Source organism: Nicotiana sylvestris, chromosome 6, assembly GCF_000393655.2.
Source record: "Nicotiana sylvestris chromosome 6, ASM39365v2, whole genome shotgun sequence".
Lineage (NCBI taxonomy): Eukaryota > Viridiplantae > Streptophyta > Magnoliopsida > Solanales > Solanaceae > Nicotiana > Nicotiana sylvestris.
This window is the reverse complement of record NC_091062.1, coordinates 142,421,214-142,439,047: the sequence shown is the minus strand read 5'-3', so window position 1 is coordinate 142,439,047 and position 17,834 is coordinate 142,421,214.

Here is a 17,834-nt window from a genome sequence, read left to right as displayed (position 1 = left end):
TCGCACATATCGCCACAAATCACATGCATAACTTAATACGAGACCACATCGTATAAAAACCCACGAACCATCTCATACCCTCCTTGTGTGCATATTCACATCTTTAACTGGTACACCCATTCTGATAATTCCTCTATGAATCCGAAGTTATTTCCTGCCATTCATCCAATGCTACACCATAGACCGAAGATAATATAGAACACCCCAAGCCCCTTTGATAATCTACTGCAAAAGCTAGATACTTAACCATACTACAGACTCGAAATCCTTAGGTGTCGTACTTTAACTTTTGAATCCCCTAGGACCGTTGCTGAGAATCACCACTCTAACTTGTTCCCAAATATGATCAAACCCCAAGGCTCTACTAGCACATGAACACCCTCTCAAAGAAGCACCCAACTGAATCATTTTCCTTGTAAATCACCTCTACATGAAGCATGAATCCCGAGTCTTCCCAAAGCTTGAACATAAATTGATAGGGCCAATTATAGCAAACATTCCTTAAATCCTTTGCTCAAATCACCACTGATGTCCTCTTTCCTTAGTCGTAAATAAGCCACCAATGTGTCGATAACCAGAAATCTCACAAGTAGGCAACCATACAATCCAATCATAGGCGGTGGGGCTCTACCACTTAGCTTGAAGCTACCATTGCATAACTCTGGAACCCACTAAGATTCCTTATCCCCCATTGACATGACCTTGTACAATCAACCCGCCAAGTTCCTCGAAATGCTTCTATTAACATTTTATGAACACCCTAAATCACTAGCCATATTTACATATTTGACCTATTACCAGATAGCCAATACAATTCTTCATAGAAGCTTCGTCAACACCACACGACCGCTAACCTGCTCACAGGAATAACCCACTTGTGGAAATTACATGCCGACATCTTCGAACGACGCTGCATTGAGTACCCTTACTATGAAATACTTAAACCATCCTAAGCCCGTGCTCATTCAGCCGTTGTACAAGTCTGTTCACTCCTTATTGACATCACTAAAATTGCAAAAAAATATCCCAACCCGAAGACATGTCGTATCCTTCTTCATATCAAGCAACTCCTTCCCATCGTATCCAACCTTCCTCCGAATAGTAGCCAATGTTCCAAATTAAGCCCGTAGACCTTGTCACTGTCTACCATAAATCCCAAATCACTCTAAACTTTCCTCCATGTGTGTAGCTATCCTACCACAGAACCCATATGCTACCCGGCCACTCCCCCTCTTTGGTCAAACCCTCTCTTTTAAGCAGCTACTCGATTTTTGTTTCTTACACCTGGACTTCTAGAAGTTTAACCACCGCAAGACACCTCCCGCATGCCCTTCCTCGTCCTTCACTGCCCAACTATTGCCTTAAATCGAAATCCATCTCTGCAGCACCTGAACCAACAGATCACCACCAGCTCTAAACCTCCCCGAAGATCACCTTCCTTGAGCCCTCAATACTAGGGACACCAATTCAATCCTGAACCACCATATACTATGATCTCTGATAGCCGCTTCCCCAGCACTATTTCACAATACTTTGCCCCCAAAGGCGAATTGAAGAAGACCATAACACCGGCGAACTTAACACATTTAACAAGGACGACGACATTACATCACAAATGAATATTCCACCACGCTCGAAAATACCAAGTCTCATTACCGCATGGATCCAAACCCAAGCATTCGTAGTCCGATTTCTTTTCCTCCGCCGGAAATAAAATACTGAATCTCTGAATCATGCACTGAGTAAAACCGCCCTTTCAAGTCATTCACTGCCTCTACGCATAGACAAGCATCCTACCATTACACAAATATTGTGCTATAGTAAGACACGAATCGTCATAACCATCCGTGCCAAATCTGAGATGAAACGATAGAACGACCTTCAGCAAGGCGACGACAATAGCCCAATCAAATACGCAGGGAGAAACATCCTGCACCATATCTGTAGTACCATTACAATTCCTCGATTCCCAATTTATAACAAGTTCTTCACGTTGCATAAGATTGAATAGGAAGGAGATAAAGGCATAAGCCCCAAAAGGAATCAAATCGCATGATGATGAATCAAGAAGGGAAGTGCTCCTAACAACCTCGTAGCCTCTTGAAGATAAGTACAGACCTAAGTGAACCTAGTTCTCTGATACCATGTTTTCACGACCCAAAATCCATTGAAGGTCGTGATGACGCCTAACATCGCTGTCAGACAAGCCAACAAGAATTTATTAACTTAATTACTCTTTTTAGTATTTTGAAATCCTAATTTTCTTTAGATAAATGATAAGTGATAAAATTTACAAAGTAAATGATGATATTTTCTTACAACCACAATACTAAACAACCCATAAATACCCCCAAACCCGATGTCACGAGTGCATGAGCATCACTAGGAAGTAAAATAAAATACAACCTCTATCCGAAATAAAAATTAGACAAGAAAGTATAAATAACTTTGAAAGAGACTCTGCTGGCTATGGATCGTAACATGGAATGCAACTCACCTAAGTCCCCGTAAATAACCACACCTCTACGCCCTTAAGGCCACTAGACATATATATACCTGTACAAAAATGTGCAATAAATGTAGTATGAGTACGTAGATCAACGCGTACCCAGTAAGTATCTAGCCTAACTCTGGAGGAGTAGTGGCGAGGGGTCGACATCGACACTTACTAGTGGTCCAATAATATCAAGTACAGAAATGAGGCATAACAAATAAACAAAATAAACGAGTATAAATATGTGGTACAATCCTCCTCTTTGGAATAAACTCAAGCTCTCCATTAGAAATTACTTTCTTAACCGCAACATATATATAAATATAGTGGATCTCATCAGATAGGTTGTCATAATTCAAATAAGGAAAACACAAAGATACACTGGCTTCTTGCCAAATATTACGCACGATTTCCATGAGGATATATAGAAATACCGAGGCATACGGCCCCATCCAACATAAATAATTAAACTGTGTACTGCCGAGGGTCGAACGACACGAATCATAGATACATCTATTAACCTGTTGAGGCGAACGACCCGCTCCCATGAGAGTGGGGTACATAAATCCTGCCGAGGTGAACAACCCGATCCCATAAGATGTGAAGTACATAATCCTGCCGAAACAGCCCGATCCCATTAGAATAAGAAGCTTTAACGGGTCCTTGACCCCACTCACGAATAAACGTGTGAGAACAAAACCTCTCAATGAACATATATATCATAAAGTCTCTATGATAGCAAGTCTAGTCTCAAGTAGTAATGTTAAACAAAGGAATTTAATAGGTGAGAGACTGCTTAAATAGTACAGTTATATCATGATGTGAACCTAAGCCTACCCGGACAATAATATGAATGTAGCTACGTACGAGCTCTCATCACCTCGCACAACATAGCCCCCACAACAAGTAGCACGCATCAATTTACAACACCTAGTGTAACGACCTGACCGATCATTTTGAGCATTTGCACTTCGCTCGGTAGTTTGGGGGCACAAGTAGCTCCATATGATATATTAGGACTTGTGTGCAAAATTTGAGTTCATTCCGAGTTGATTTGATATGTTTCGGTGCGAGTATTTGGAAGTCGAAAGTTCAAAAGATCATGAAGTTTGATTTGAGGTGCGTTTCGTCGTTTCGATGTTGTTATGCATGATTTGAGGCATCAAGTAGCTCCATGTTATGTTATGGCACTTGTTGGTATGTTCGTACGGTGTACATAAGGGCTCGGGTGAATTTCGAAATAGTTTGGGGTGTGTTACGCTCGTTTTTCTTATGTTTCGACGTCGTTTCTTCAAGCATAAATGGTACCACAATAAACAAATAAGCTTCAATTTCTATTTTGATTGAAGCATTAGAATCGTATCGTAATTATGGAGCCATTGCAAAAAGAATCATCAAATTTGGACATCTTATGAGGATTTTGTGATTATTTTACTAAGAATTTGGTTGCCAGATTTTTTTTAGATTAATTACGAAATTGTCACTGACTTCGTATTTAAAAATCTGCACTATTTTCAAATATTGAAACCAACATATCTCCTTCATTATAAGGTCAAATGAAGTGATTCAAAAGCCTAACTTGACTGAAATTTCACAAGGAATCCATTGGAAATATCAATAGTGAGTTTCAAGATTGTTTGGCACACAAAACGAGGCAGAATAACTGGACAAAATACTTAATATCAAAGGTTTGTGCATTTTGTCGTATTTTGAGCTGGAGAGCTCGGATTTGGACAATTTTTGGAGGTGATTTTCACCATATGGATTGGAGTAAATGTTCTATACTCAAGTTTAGTTATATTTTATGAATCCATCTTCGTGTTTGGCATTTGATTGATGATTTCAAAGTAAAATTTGGGGGTTTTGTCTAAAATTTTATAAAGTGAATTTTTGAGTTTTGAACATTGATTCGGAGTCGGATTTGAGTGAAACTAGTATGATTGGAAACTTAATTAAACGGATTATTAGATTTTATGAGTTTTGTTGGGTTCAAAGGCGCGGGTCCGAGTTTGACTTTATGGCCGATTTTGGTATTTTGATTAAAGATTTGACTTTTATCGATTGGGTTTGTTTCCTTTGGAACTATTTTATTTTGAGTTTCTTTTGGCTAGTTTCGAGTCATTCGGAGATCGGTACGCACGAAATGACATTTTTTGGAGCATCGTTTGGCTTGCTTGGTATTGGATTTAGCTTTTTCGAGGTAAGTAACATTTCTAAACTTGGTGCTGACGGTATGAAGCCCCGAATTACGTGCTATGCGATTGGTGTTGAGGTTATGCACATGCTAGCTGATGGGCATATGGTCATGCACCGTGTGAATTGTGACTCCGTTATTTTTGTGGTATTGTGTAGTTACCTGATCTTACTTGCAACCATGAAATGTCTACGTATTTGAGCTATATAGCTATGATCCATATTAGAAACCATGTCTAGGATACATGCTTAACTTGTTGGGACCTACTGAGGTCATTTCTGCTGTTGAATTATCTGTTTTCATTGCATTACATACTCAGTCATATGCATTCATTACATATCATATCTGTTGCGCTCCCTTTTTCCTTGCGGAGTCTGGGTTTCGACATACATTGAGAACAACTCATTTCCTTTTGGAAATTGGGTATTTGAATTTGAAGAGTCGCCACCTAAAAAATTTAAGGAGTGTTAGGACACCTAAAGCAAATAACTCATGAAACCGGTTTGCATTACCAGAGAATGGGTAAGGGCTCGAAATAACCTTGAGGGGAAGGTGTTAGGCACCCCTCGCGGTCCACAACGGTGGGTCCCGACCGAACTCAAATTATGTGAATTAGTCATTTAACAAATAGGTAGTATAAGCACACATATAAGATAAAGAAAATTTGATAGATGAGCAGTCTAAGCACACATATAAATAAGATGAGGGAAGTCCTAGGTTTGTTAGCCTATAGGATCACATCGTCTCAATACCCGGTAAGCCTTCCTCAACTAGATGGGTTACACGTGATATTAGCACACAGGTCATCATATCCTTTACTACCTAATTACCCTCCCCTTGGTCATAGCCTAAAGCGTTCTAGCAATCTTAAGATGTATCATATGCGTGCACTACCCGTCCCTTTATTTACATAGTCCTGGAGGTATTTAGGACTTCTAGTTAAGGTGGATCTAGACTTTCCTATAGTAATTAAAAGGAGAAAACTCTAGGCGACAAACAAAACATGTAGGACTGGACCAAGGATAGAATAGTTAAAGGCTCACATTTTACCTCCACAAATAGAATAAGTAAGTGCACGTCTTAAACAACAGATTTTAGAAATGTCCTAGAACAGGATATCTAGGTGAGCATGACAAGCAGAGAATATGCAGCATTGTGTTAAGGCAAAGTGATAGAGACCTAATCAGTTTGCCTATTAATATTTTAGAACCTGTTGAACCTGGGCAGTCACAAGGAAAGCATAGTTTCACAGTTTTTATCAGACCTTGATTACCTATAGGCTTGTCTAGGCGTGGATCTGTAATACCCTATAAAATGCAATCAGAATTCTGGGAATCAGTTTAAAACAATTTGAATTCATTAAGTCCTATAGGCATGCTGGTATAGGTGCTGAATATTACACACTTATCTCTATGACATCTAAGTGTTGGGATTATTTTTAAACATCTTTTATAGACAAGATAGTTGAATTAGGCGATGTAGGCATAGTTTAAAAGAAAATACAGTCCTAAAGCAGGATCTCTAAAGTACAAAAAGAATGGACGTTTTTATTAGGCAGAATTATAGTAGTAACTTAATAACAGGATTTCTAGATGATCATGATTATGCAGAAGATAGAATTTCGTAACAAATGAGGTAGTGTGCCTATAACATGTCGTCCAGTATGCCAAGTGATCCTAAAATCATGGTTTCTAATGCAGGTAAACATACTATAAACCTAACGCATGATTTCTAATGCAAGTGAACATAATATAGACCTAAAGGCATGACTTCTACCCGGTTTCCCCACAAAAATCATATAAGAATCCCTTCCTTTTACTAATTTCCCCCAATATCTGTTTACAAAGATTATTATTACAGACCATAGAACAAATGAATTACAGAATAAACCAAGCAACGCTATAGGGAGCCTGAATATAGGCCCAAAGGATAAACCTAGCAAAGCAGGCCTTCAACCAGTCTCAAAATGTCATAATCTCATAGTGCACCCAATGGTATCCTGGTGTGTCAAAGTTCCCAAGGGCCTCAGGGACCCTGGGCAATGCTCACACCAAGATCCCTTTTAAAGAGAAGTAATTATTTGTGCAGTGTGGAGAGGCCAGGCCCAGTGTGCCAGAGTTCGGAGGAATCTCATAGATTCCTAGGCAGTACACACACTGGAGGGGCCGGAGCCTAAGTATTTTAAGAGTAAGAATGGGAGATAGTGCTTGAAAGAGTGGAAAACAGTTTTAAGAAATATTTCAGAAGTAAAAGAATTCAGAGGTGAGCATAGTTTAACAGGGGAGAACATTTAGGAGTGAAAATAGTTTTAAAAGTGAAGGAAATGTTAGAAGTGTGAAACAGTTTAGAAGTAAGGACATATCCGGAGTAAAAAATAGTTTAGGAAACATTTTAAAACAAAGGTTCATCAAACCACACAGAACATAGTCGTAAAATATTAAAGCAAAGACTCTCATTCATCTTAGTTTATTAACTGTTACTAGATGAGCATATAGTCACATGCAAAGGGGTAGCTGAGCTTAGGAGCAATATTGGTCAGAGGCGAACATAAGATTAGAGGGGACATGCTAGTGAAGAAGAAATAAGCATGAGTCTGATTCATATGGAAATACAGAAGTCTAGCTAAAGTAGGAATAAATAGATTGAGAGCAAGACACACATGGGTTCAATCAGACAGAAGCAAACATATTATTGCAGTCAACATAGAAGCAAACAAGTTATTATGCTGGGAATAGGAAGTACACAAATCAAATCATACAGAGGTTTGCATGATAGTAAAGTGGGAGCATACCATTTAAAGAAGAAGAAGCAGAAAGTAATGTAGCAGGATTCAACAGTCTAGTCCTGGCTTTCAGCCGACTAGACAAACAATGAGCACAAGTAGCAGAGAAATATGAGAGCAAAGTTTGTGTGTGGGTGTGTTTGTGAACTGTTGTTCATGTCCTTAGAAGTATCAGAATGAGAGTATATATAGCACTTAGTGAGGTAAAACCAAACAAGGTAAAGAGTGAATCATAGTTCATAAAATAAGGGTAATCAAATAAATCGATCAGCCAATTAACGAGTCAATCAATATAGAAGAATCCGGAAGAGACCCTTTAGAAGTAGGAGAGTCAATTAACGGTACAAAACTAGGGCTCAAATAAGGCAAGAAATCATTCTCATACCATGTAGGAATCAATCAAATCCCTAAGTCAGACTGATAGTTTTGAATAAGGCAAGTATTACTAATTAAAATCACAAATAAGGAAATAGGTAAAAGTCACAAGAGATACTGATCTTAATAGGAAAATATGATTCAAATCCCAAATAAAAATCAATCAGTATATTGGATTGACAGAAGTAAACAAATAAGGGGGGAAATCACTGAAATAACTAGTGCCAGAAACAGAAAGACCTAGGGTTTAAGCATATACACAAAAATTTAATCAAACCAGTAAAGAATAATCATATTCAACACTTGGAAGTTTGAAAATCGTTTGAAGAGAACTTAGGACGAACCCTAGTTCTTAGACATCACTGAAATCTAATAATGATAAGAGAAATAGAAAGATTTTTCGTAGAAAAATACCAAATAATACTTGAATGTTTCAGATCTACAAGGATCTGAACAGACCCAAGTAATCATAAGACTAGGTTTTTTGTAAATGACAGAGATGAAAGGAAATCAGTCTAAACCCATAGATTCGAACCAAAAATAGGAAGAAAACATCACTCACAAACGAAAATGGCCATAGAAAGGCCTGTGAAAAAGTTTCGAGCAAAACCAGGTCGAATCTCTTTGAGGTTCTCTCATAGATCAACGAATTCGAACAACCAGAAGATGTAGCAGGCCGGTGAGGGCCGGAAAATACAGAGAAACCCCATAGACGGGGAGTTTTGCAGGTGATGGCAGCTAGGTTTTAGGGTTAGGTTAAGAGAGGGTTGAGAGATGAGGGAACGAAGAAGAGCGGCGGAAATGAAAGAAATGAGGGGGTTTAGGTGGTCGTTTGGGATTAATATTGTAAGTTTAATCATTGACCATTGATCTAAATGATCAACAGCCATGATTAAACGGAGTTACTGGGTCGAGTAGGTTTAATTGGGTTAGGGTTATTTTAAATTGGGCTTGGGTTTAATAAATTGGATTGGGGGGGGGGGGCGATTTTGGGTGTAAATTAGGGGCTGTTATTTAAATACCCAATTTACTAATAAAAATAATTTTAAAAATAGGTAATAAAATGATAAAAAATAGTTTTCAATATTATAAAAACATAAAAGGTCAATTTCTTTATAGATAATATAGTTATGCCTATGTAGGGGCTATATTTGTAAAATATGCAATTATAGTCTTAAACATACAAATGTAATTATAAAAAATACAATTAAAGTATTTGAACACTTATATGAACATAAATGATGAATTTAGATGGTTAAATCATCGTAAAATAATATAAGGGATAGTTTTGAATATTTATGTAATTAAAAATATATAAATAAATGGATTTAGGGCCTTTAAAAATCATAGAAAAATTGTAAAAATACTTGTGCATGTTTGCAAATGCATGTACAATATTTTAAGTGTGTGGGGAAAATTGGGTATTAACAACTGCCCCTCTTTACTCGGGAATGATGAAAGAGTATTCGGGTAAAGAAATGATGACCGATTTTGACCGAATGAGTGTTTTGAAAAAAATGGAGGTCGAGCTCTGGTCTCTGAGTTTCCTATATATCCCTGGTTTTACAGGAATCAGGCCATGTGTAGTTCTGGACGCAACGGTGAATGAAGCCGATGGAAAAGGTTCTTTTGTGAAGGGCGATATCTGATGGAGTTATGATTTGTGAGTTTGGAGTGTGAGATGTATTATAGGGCATATATCTGAATGGTTACAGAGTAAGGTAGGCAATTGATGGGAATCAGTTATAATGGCAAAGCAAAAATGGTATGAGCGGAAACCTGAGCGAAGGTTGCTTCTGTTTGAAGAATGGTTACCTCCTCGATTACCTGAAAAACTTAAAACACAATGCATGCAAGCATATAGATGATGCAAATTCCCTTTGGACCATGAGGGATTGTCTTTGGACAGTGCGGATGTCGTCCTTAGACTATGATATCCTGGTCCATGAATTGTGAGATAGGCGATTCGCAGGCCATGAAATGATGTTCTCGAGCCATGAAAATGGTGCCTTTGAACCATGACGCCTTTGAATAATGATGTGCAAGCATTGAGAGGTCCTCAGGCCATGGCACGGTGTCTTCAAGATATGAGGATGATGCCTTCGGACTATGATTCCTTTGGACAAGTTGGCTATATGTCAACCCATGAAGTGTAGAGATATGGTACCGAAAGTGATAACAAGACAAAGCTTAGTCTTGTGCGGAATTTAGGGGCAGAGCTTAGCCCGAGGGAAGAAGATAGTGCCAAGTTTAGAATAGAGCAACATTAATGCAGGGAGGGACAATGCTTAGTCCCATGAGAAGGCAGTGCTTAGTCTTATGCAAATATTGAGGCATGGCTTAGCCTCATGCAAGATTTGAGACAGGGCTTAGTCTCATGCAAAGGGAAGGCAATGCTTAGCCGTATGCAAATATGGAGACAGGGATTAGTCTCATGCAAAGAGAAGGCAATGCTTAGCCTTATATAGATATGGAGGCAGGGCTTAGCCTCATACAAGATTTGAGACAGGGCTTAGTCTCATGCAAAGAGAAGGCAATGCTTAGCCTTATGCAAATATGGAGACATGGCTTAGCCTTATGCAATATTTGAGATAGGGCTTTGTCTCATGCAAAGAGAAGGCAATGCATAGCCTTATGCAAATATGGAGGCAGGGCTTAGCCTCATGCAAGATTTGAGACAGGGCTTAGTCCCATGCAAGGAGAAGGCAATGCTTAGCCTTATGCAGATGTGGACGCAAGGCTTAGCCTCATGCAAGATTTGAGACATGTCTTAGTCTCATGCAAAGAGAAGGCAATGCTTAGCCTTATGCAAATATGGAGGCAGGGCTTAGCCTCATGCAAGATTTAAGACATGGCTTAGTCTCATGCAAAGAGAAGACAATGCTTAGCCTTATGTAGTGAACAGATAGCAAATAGGAGTGGAGTGTTTCTTAGCTGGAGATATATTTGTGTCTGTCAACTTGATTGGTAGTATGTTTGCGAATACTTCTGTTATGTTCACCATGCCTGCATCCAAAGAAAAATTGTAAGTTTTGTAAGGGGAGGTTGGTTCGTGCCTTCGTCTACTGTCTTTGCTTTGCTCCATTCTGGAGGCCCTGTTTGAGTTGCCCTGGGTAACACCTAGCTGTCACGGAAATAAAGTTTTCGAAAATATGCACTTATTGATAAAAATAGAGTTATTTCTGAAAACATAGTAATTTTAGATGAACTGATGGCTATGACACATTTTAGAGACATTGCAGCTTTCTTGTATTAGAATTTTGAGGGCCCTCCTCAAAATTCTGCCCCAGTTTGGTAAATGATCATTTGGCAGTTTGCGTGCGATGAAATTTGCTGACATCTCTCCAAAATTTTGAGAATCTTTCTCAAAATTCTGCCCTAGTTTCTTAACCAATTCCTGACTTTCTGGCATATGAAGGTGTTGGCTGGACTCGCTCCGAAATTTTGCGGGTCCTCCTCAAAATTTTGCCCCAGTTTCTGGTTCTGGAGGAAAATGAAAATTTTATTATGATATGACCAAACCCACAGGGATGACTACGTATCCCCTCTTAAACGGGAATCAGGTCAAGTGTAGTTCAGTTACAACATATGAAGGAATGTAAGTAGTCTAAACATAGTATCTCTTGACTATGTCTGAATTGATTGGTTTCGGCCAAACTTCTCCATCCATTTCTGCAAGTATGAGTGCTCCTCCTATTAGCACCCTGTGAACCATGTAGGAACCTTGCCAGTTGGGAGAGAATTTCCCTTTGGCTTCATCTTGATGCGGGAAGATCTTCTTCAGCACCAGCTGTCTCGGTGCAAACTATCTTGGTTTGACCCTTTTGTTGAAAGCTCTGGACATTCTGTTATAATAAAGCTGACTGTGACATACTGCATTCATTCTTTTTCCATCTATAAGGGCCAATTGCTCATAGTGGCTCCTTATCCATTCTGCATCGCTAAGTTTGACTTCATGTATGATCCTTAAAGAAGGAATCTCTACCTCGGCTAGGATGACAACTTCGATACCATAAACCAGTAAATAGGGGGTTGCTCCAGTTGATGTGCGGACTGTAGTGCGGTATCCCAATAGGGCAAAGTGTCACTTCTTGTGCCATTGTTTGTAGTTTTCTACTATCTTCCTTAGTATCTTCTTGATGTTCTTGTTAGCAGCTTCCACAGCTCTATTCATTTGAGGCCTGTATGCTGTAGAGTTTTTGTGCTTGATTTTAAAGGTCTCACACATGGCTTTCATCAGATTACTGTTGTGATTGGCGGTGTTATCAGTGATAATGGACTCGGGAACTCCGAATTGGCAAACAATACGATCCTTGACAAAGTTTGCGACGACTTTCTTGGTTACAACTTTATAGGATGCAGCCTCTACCCATTTTGTGAAGTAGTCAATGGCCATTAAAATGAACCTATGCCCGTTTGAAGCAGTAGGCTTGATCGGATCGATGACATCCATTCCCCAGGCAGCAAAAGGCCAAGGTGTGCTTGTTGCATTGAGCTCATTGGGTGGTACCCTTATCATGTCTTCATGTACCTAACATTGGTGGAATTTCTATACATATCGGATGCAATCAGTCGCCATGGTCATCCAAAAGTATCCAGCTCTGAGTACTTTCTTGGCTAGGACAAAACCATTCATATGTGGTCCGCAAGTTCCGACATGTATTTCTTCGAGCAATCTGGAGGCCTACTTTGTGTCAACATACCTTAACAACCCTAGATCAGGAGTTCTCCTATACAGGGTCCCTCCGAGTTGGAAGAAGTGATTGGATATCCTTTGCAGTGTGCGCTTCTGAGTATGGTTCGCGTGCTCTGGATATTCTCCTCTTGCCAAATATTCCTTGATGTCGTGGAACCAAGGCTATCCATCCATTTCTTCTTCAATATAAGCACAGTAAGCTGGCTGATTATGGATCCTTACCGGGATGGGATCGATGAAGTTCTTATCTGGATGTTGTATCATTGATAACAGAGTGGCTAGTGCATATGCGAACTCATTTTGAATTCTGGGCACATGCCTGAATTCTATTTTTGTGAATTTTTTCATCAATTCTTGTACATGATGCAAGTATGGTAGTATCTTGGTGTTCTTCGTAGCCCATTATCCTTGAACCTGAAGTAGCAGAAGATCTAAATCACCGATTACTAGTAGCTCATGTATATTCATATCGATGGCCAGATTGAGCCCCATGATGCAAGCCTCATATTCTGCGATATTGTTGGTGTATGGAAACCTAAGCTTTTCAGATACAAGGTAGTGTTGTCCTGTTTCTAATACCAAAACCGCTCTGATGCCCACTCTTTTGAAGTTTGCAGCTCCGTCGAAGAACATCCTCCAACCGTCGTAAGCTTCAGTAATGTCCTCTCCTATTAATGATATTTCTTCATTAGGAAAATACGTTTTCAGGGGTTCGTATTCCCCTCCCACAGGATTTTCAGCAAGATGGTCTGATAATGCTTGTCCTTTAACCGCCTTCTGAGTTACATAGACGATATCGAACTCACTTAATAATATCTGCCACTTGGCTAACTTTCCGGTTGGCATGGGCTTCTGAAAGATGTACTTTAGAGGATTCGTCCTGGATATGAGGTATGTGGTATAGGCACAGAAGTAATGCCTCAATTTTTGAGCTGTCCAGGTCAAAGCACAGCAAGTGCGCTCCAGCAGATAGTATCGTGCTTCATAGGGTATGAACTTCTTACTCAAGTAGTATATGGCTTGCTCCTTTCTCCCTGTCTCATCATGTTGTCCCAAAACACATCCAAAAGCTCTATCTAATATAGATAGATAGAGTAGCAAAGGTCTCCCAGGTTCCGGTGGGACCAAGATTGGTGGTGTGGACAAGTACTCCTTGATTTTGTCGAAAGCCTTCTGACAATCTTCGGTCCAACTTGTTTCAGCATCTTTCCTCAACATCTTGAAGATGGGTTCACATATGACTGTGGACTATGCTATAAAGCGACAGATATAGTTGATATGTCATAGGAAGCTCATCACGTCCTTCTTGCTCTTTGGTGGCGGTAACTCTTATATAGCCTTAACTTTGGACGGGTCCAACTCGATCCCTCGATAGCTGACAATGAATCCCAAAAACTTCCTTGCGGGAACCCTGAATGCACATTTTGCGGGGTTCAGTTTTAGATTGTACCTCTTTAACCTGTCAAAGAACTTCTTCAGGTCTGATATGTGATCCGTGGCCCTCTTGGACTTGATGATAACATCGTCAACATACACCTCTATCTACTTGTGTATCATGTCATGGAAGATGGTTGTCATGGCTCTTATATAAGTAGCCCAGCATTCTTTAGACCAAATGGCATCATCTTGTAGCAGTATACTCCCCATGGTGTAATGAAAGCTGTTTTCTCTGCATCTTCTTCATCCATCCAGATCTGGTGATAACTCGCGAAGCAATCTACATTGGAGTTCATGTTTGGCGCAATTGTTGATCAGGATGTGTATATTTGGAAGTGGAAAGTCATCCTTGGGACTTGCTCTATTTAAATCTCGATAGTCAACACATACTCTGACTTCCCATCTTTCTTCGGAACTGGTACAATGTTGGCTAGCTAGGTTGGGTACTCGACTACCCTGAGGACTTTGTCTTTGATTTGCTTAGTAACTTCCTCCTTGATTTTTAGGCTCATGTCTGTTTTGAACTTTTTGAGTTTCTGCTTCACTGGCAGACACATTGGATTGGTAGGCAATTTGTGAGCTACTATAGATGTACTTAGACCGGTCATGTCATCATACGACCATAAAAAGATATCCTCATATTCCTCTGAATGTACTACTCCTTCTCTGTCGGTGATAAGTGAATGCTTATGCGAGTCACCTTGACAGTTTCTACATCTCCCAAATTTACTGCTTCAGTTTAGTCCAGGTTCGACTTAGGTTTATTCTCAAAGTTCTCAACCTCTCTGACAACTTCCTCAAGTATCTCATCCTCTTCTTCTGAGTTACTATCCTTATGTTGTGTTGTCTCATTACTTGTCACAATCATTGGTTCATTAGGAAAAGTAATAATAACACTGTAGAAAGAAAAGTGCAAAAGATAATAATGAATAATAATAGCCATGCATTGATAAAAATTGAAAATTTTCTAAAACAAGTACGGCTCGATAAATCGAGCAATTATTTTTGAAACAAAACGCGTCTTTAAAAACAAAATTACTGAAAACATTTGAAATGCCTAGCGTGGCTATAGAAATAAGTTTAGGCTAAATGCCAAGCTACCCAGGGACTAGGCGGGCCCAGGATGGTGTGGCAATCCAATTCCTAAGAACGACTCCTTTCTCCACAGTCTGAATGGTGAGGCCTTCTTCCTCATCCTCCACAATTATCGCACTGTAATCCATATCCTCGTCCTCTAGGAACAAATTCCTTAGCCTAGCTAAAGCTTCTTCTTCTGCAGTTATCAGGCTGGTGAAAAGTCTGACCCAGATGTGGCACTAGTTGCTCAAGAGGGTAATAAGGTCCACGCCATGGAGGCGACCAATCATCATACTCTTGCCATATATACTAGTATTCGAGCCCGAAGGTTGTACCGTGACATTTCAGCTGTATTGGCTTAGTGATGCCCTGGAGATTCTTCCCAAGCCCTTTGCCGGGTTCGTATCTAGACCAAGCTAGTATGCTTTCTATTTTGTTACTCCAATATTTATCTTTCTCGACTGTATTGACATGTTCGATATGGTGATAAGTTTCCCTTCCTAGCCTTCTTTTGTTCCCGATAACTGGGATGGTTTGACTGCTGTAAATGGGGTTACTCCCATCTCCGTGAATGATCACTTCCTGATGGTTCCATTCAAACTTCACAGCCTGGTGTGGTGTGGAAGCCACAGCCCCAGCGGCATGTATCCAAGGTCGACCCAACAGAAGATTGTATGTAGTTGATATGTCAAGCACTTGGAATTCAACATCGAATCAAGTTGGCCCCATTTGTAGGCAAAGATTAATCTCCCCAATTGTGGCCCTTTGAGACCCATCAAAGGCTTTTACGTTCATACTTCCTGCTCTTATCTCATGAAAACCTTTGCCCAATCTTTTTTCAGAGTAGTCAACAGACAAATGTTGAGGCTTGAACCTCCATCTATCAGGACCCTGACAATGAATTTGTCTTCAAATTGTACCGTGATATGCAGCGCCCTATTGTGACTTAACCCTTCAGGAGGTAATTCATCCTCGTGGAAGGTGATCTTATGACTCTCCAGCACCTGCCCTACCATGTTGGCCATTTCTCCACATGTGATATTGTTAGGCACATAGGATTCACTTAACACCTTCATCAGAGCATTCTTGTGCACCTCCAAATTTTGCAATAATGATAAGATTGATATCTGGGCAGGGGTTTTGTTCAAATGATCGACAACGAAATATTCCCTCGCCTGTACTTTCCTCTAAAGATTATCCGGTCTAGTTTCAACGATAGGTTTCTTAGTAGCAGGCTCCTTACTCGATCCTCCCAAGTGTTTAGGTGTATAAATCCTCCCTGTTCTAATCATTCCTTGTGCAGCATCAGATTCTTCCAGTTTTGCTTTTCCCTTTCGCCTAGCTTCGACAACGTAATCCTAGGGTATGGCCTTGGAATTAAAAGGAGGTGTGGTTGATACCGTCACTGTGAAAGGTGTGGCAACTTCTACCTCAAATGGAGCAGGTGTGGCTATAGGTGGAGATATCTCTACCTCAAATGGAACCGATACGGTTACCTCAACCTCGGCTGATGACTGTGTCTGCACAACAATAGAAGTGAGTGTGACTACAAGTTTAATGTCATCACCTTCCCGAATAAGCCCAATTGACCCTTCAGGATCCCATTCTTCATCTGTCTCTATCACATGTATCCCATCGCCCCTATGATCCGAAAGAGGATTGTTATGGACATTGGATATGAGCTTCCTTTTCCTGTATGACCTTGTTATCAATCAATGTCTGGATCTTATCTTTCAATGTTCGGCATTCGTCAATGGTGTACCCCTTCATAGCGAAATGATATGCACAGGTTTTGTTTGGGTTGACCCATTGAGATGAGTTCTCCATTGCCACAGGAGGAATAGAGGTGACATAACCGGCGACCTTCAACCTTTCGTACAATTGGTCGATGGGTTTAGCAATACCGGTGTATTTTCGGGGTGGTTTATAGTCAAAGTTAGGTCAAGGTTTCTGGTAATTTGGACGAGTTGGAGGTGAATGATAGTAGGACAGCTGGGCGTTATAAGTGTGATGGGCAGTGGCGGGTTGAGAGTATCTGGGAGATGAGGGTTGGTATACGGGTAGATGTGCTTGGTATGTGGGTGGAGGTGTTTGATATGTGGGTGGAGGTGTTTGATATGTGAGTAGAGATTTTGGGCCTTGGGCCACCATTACTGCTCCTACTTCTCTTTTCTTTGATATGCCGACTGATTGTAATGCTTTGTTTGTAGCCTATAGTGCCTCAAAATTTGTCACCATCCCGCTTTTGATACCCTCCTCAATCCTTTCCCCGAGTTTGATGATATTAGAGAACTTGTGATTCTTAATAACCATTAGCCTCTCATAATACTATGGATCTTGTGCCCTGATGAAGAACGTGTTTATTTTTTCTTCTTCTAGTGCTGGTCTGACCTTTGTTGCTTCTGAACTCCACCGAGTAGCGTACTTACGGAAAGTCTCAGTTGGCTTCTTCTTTAAATTTTGGATGTAGAAGACATCTGGTTCATTCTCCGTGTTGAACCTAAACCGGTCCATAAATTTTGATGTCATACTCACCCAATTGGCCCACTTCTTAGGGTTCTAGCTTATGTACCAGGACATGGCATCTCCAGTAAGACTTCTCATGAAGAGCTTCACTCGGATCCTTTCATCTTTTCCTACCCCCACAAGCTTGTCATAGTAAGTTCTCAAATGAACCTTTGGATCACCTGTTCCATCAAATATTTCGAACTTGGGAGTTTTGTAACCCTCCGGAAGTTCCACGTCTGGTTGTATGCATGGATCCTCATAATTCAGACCT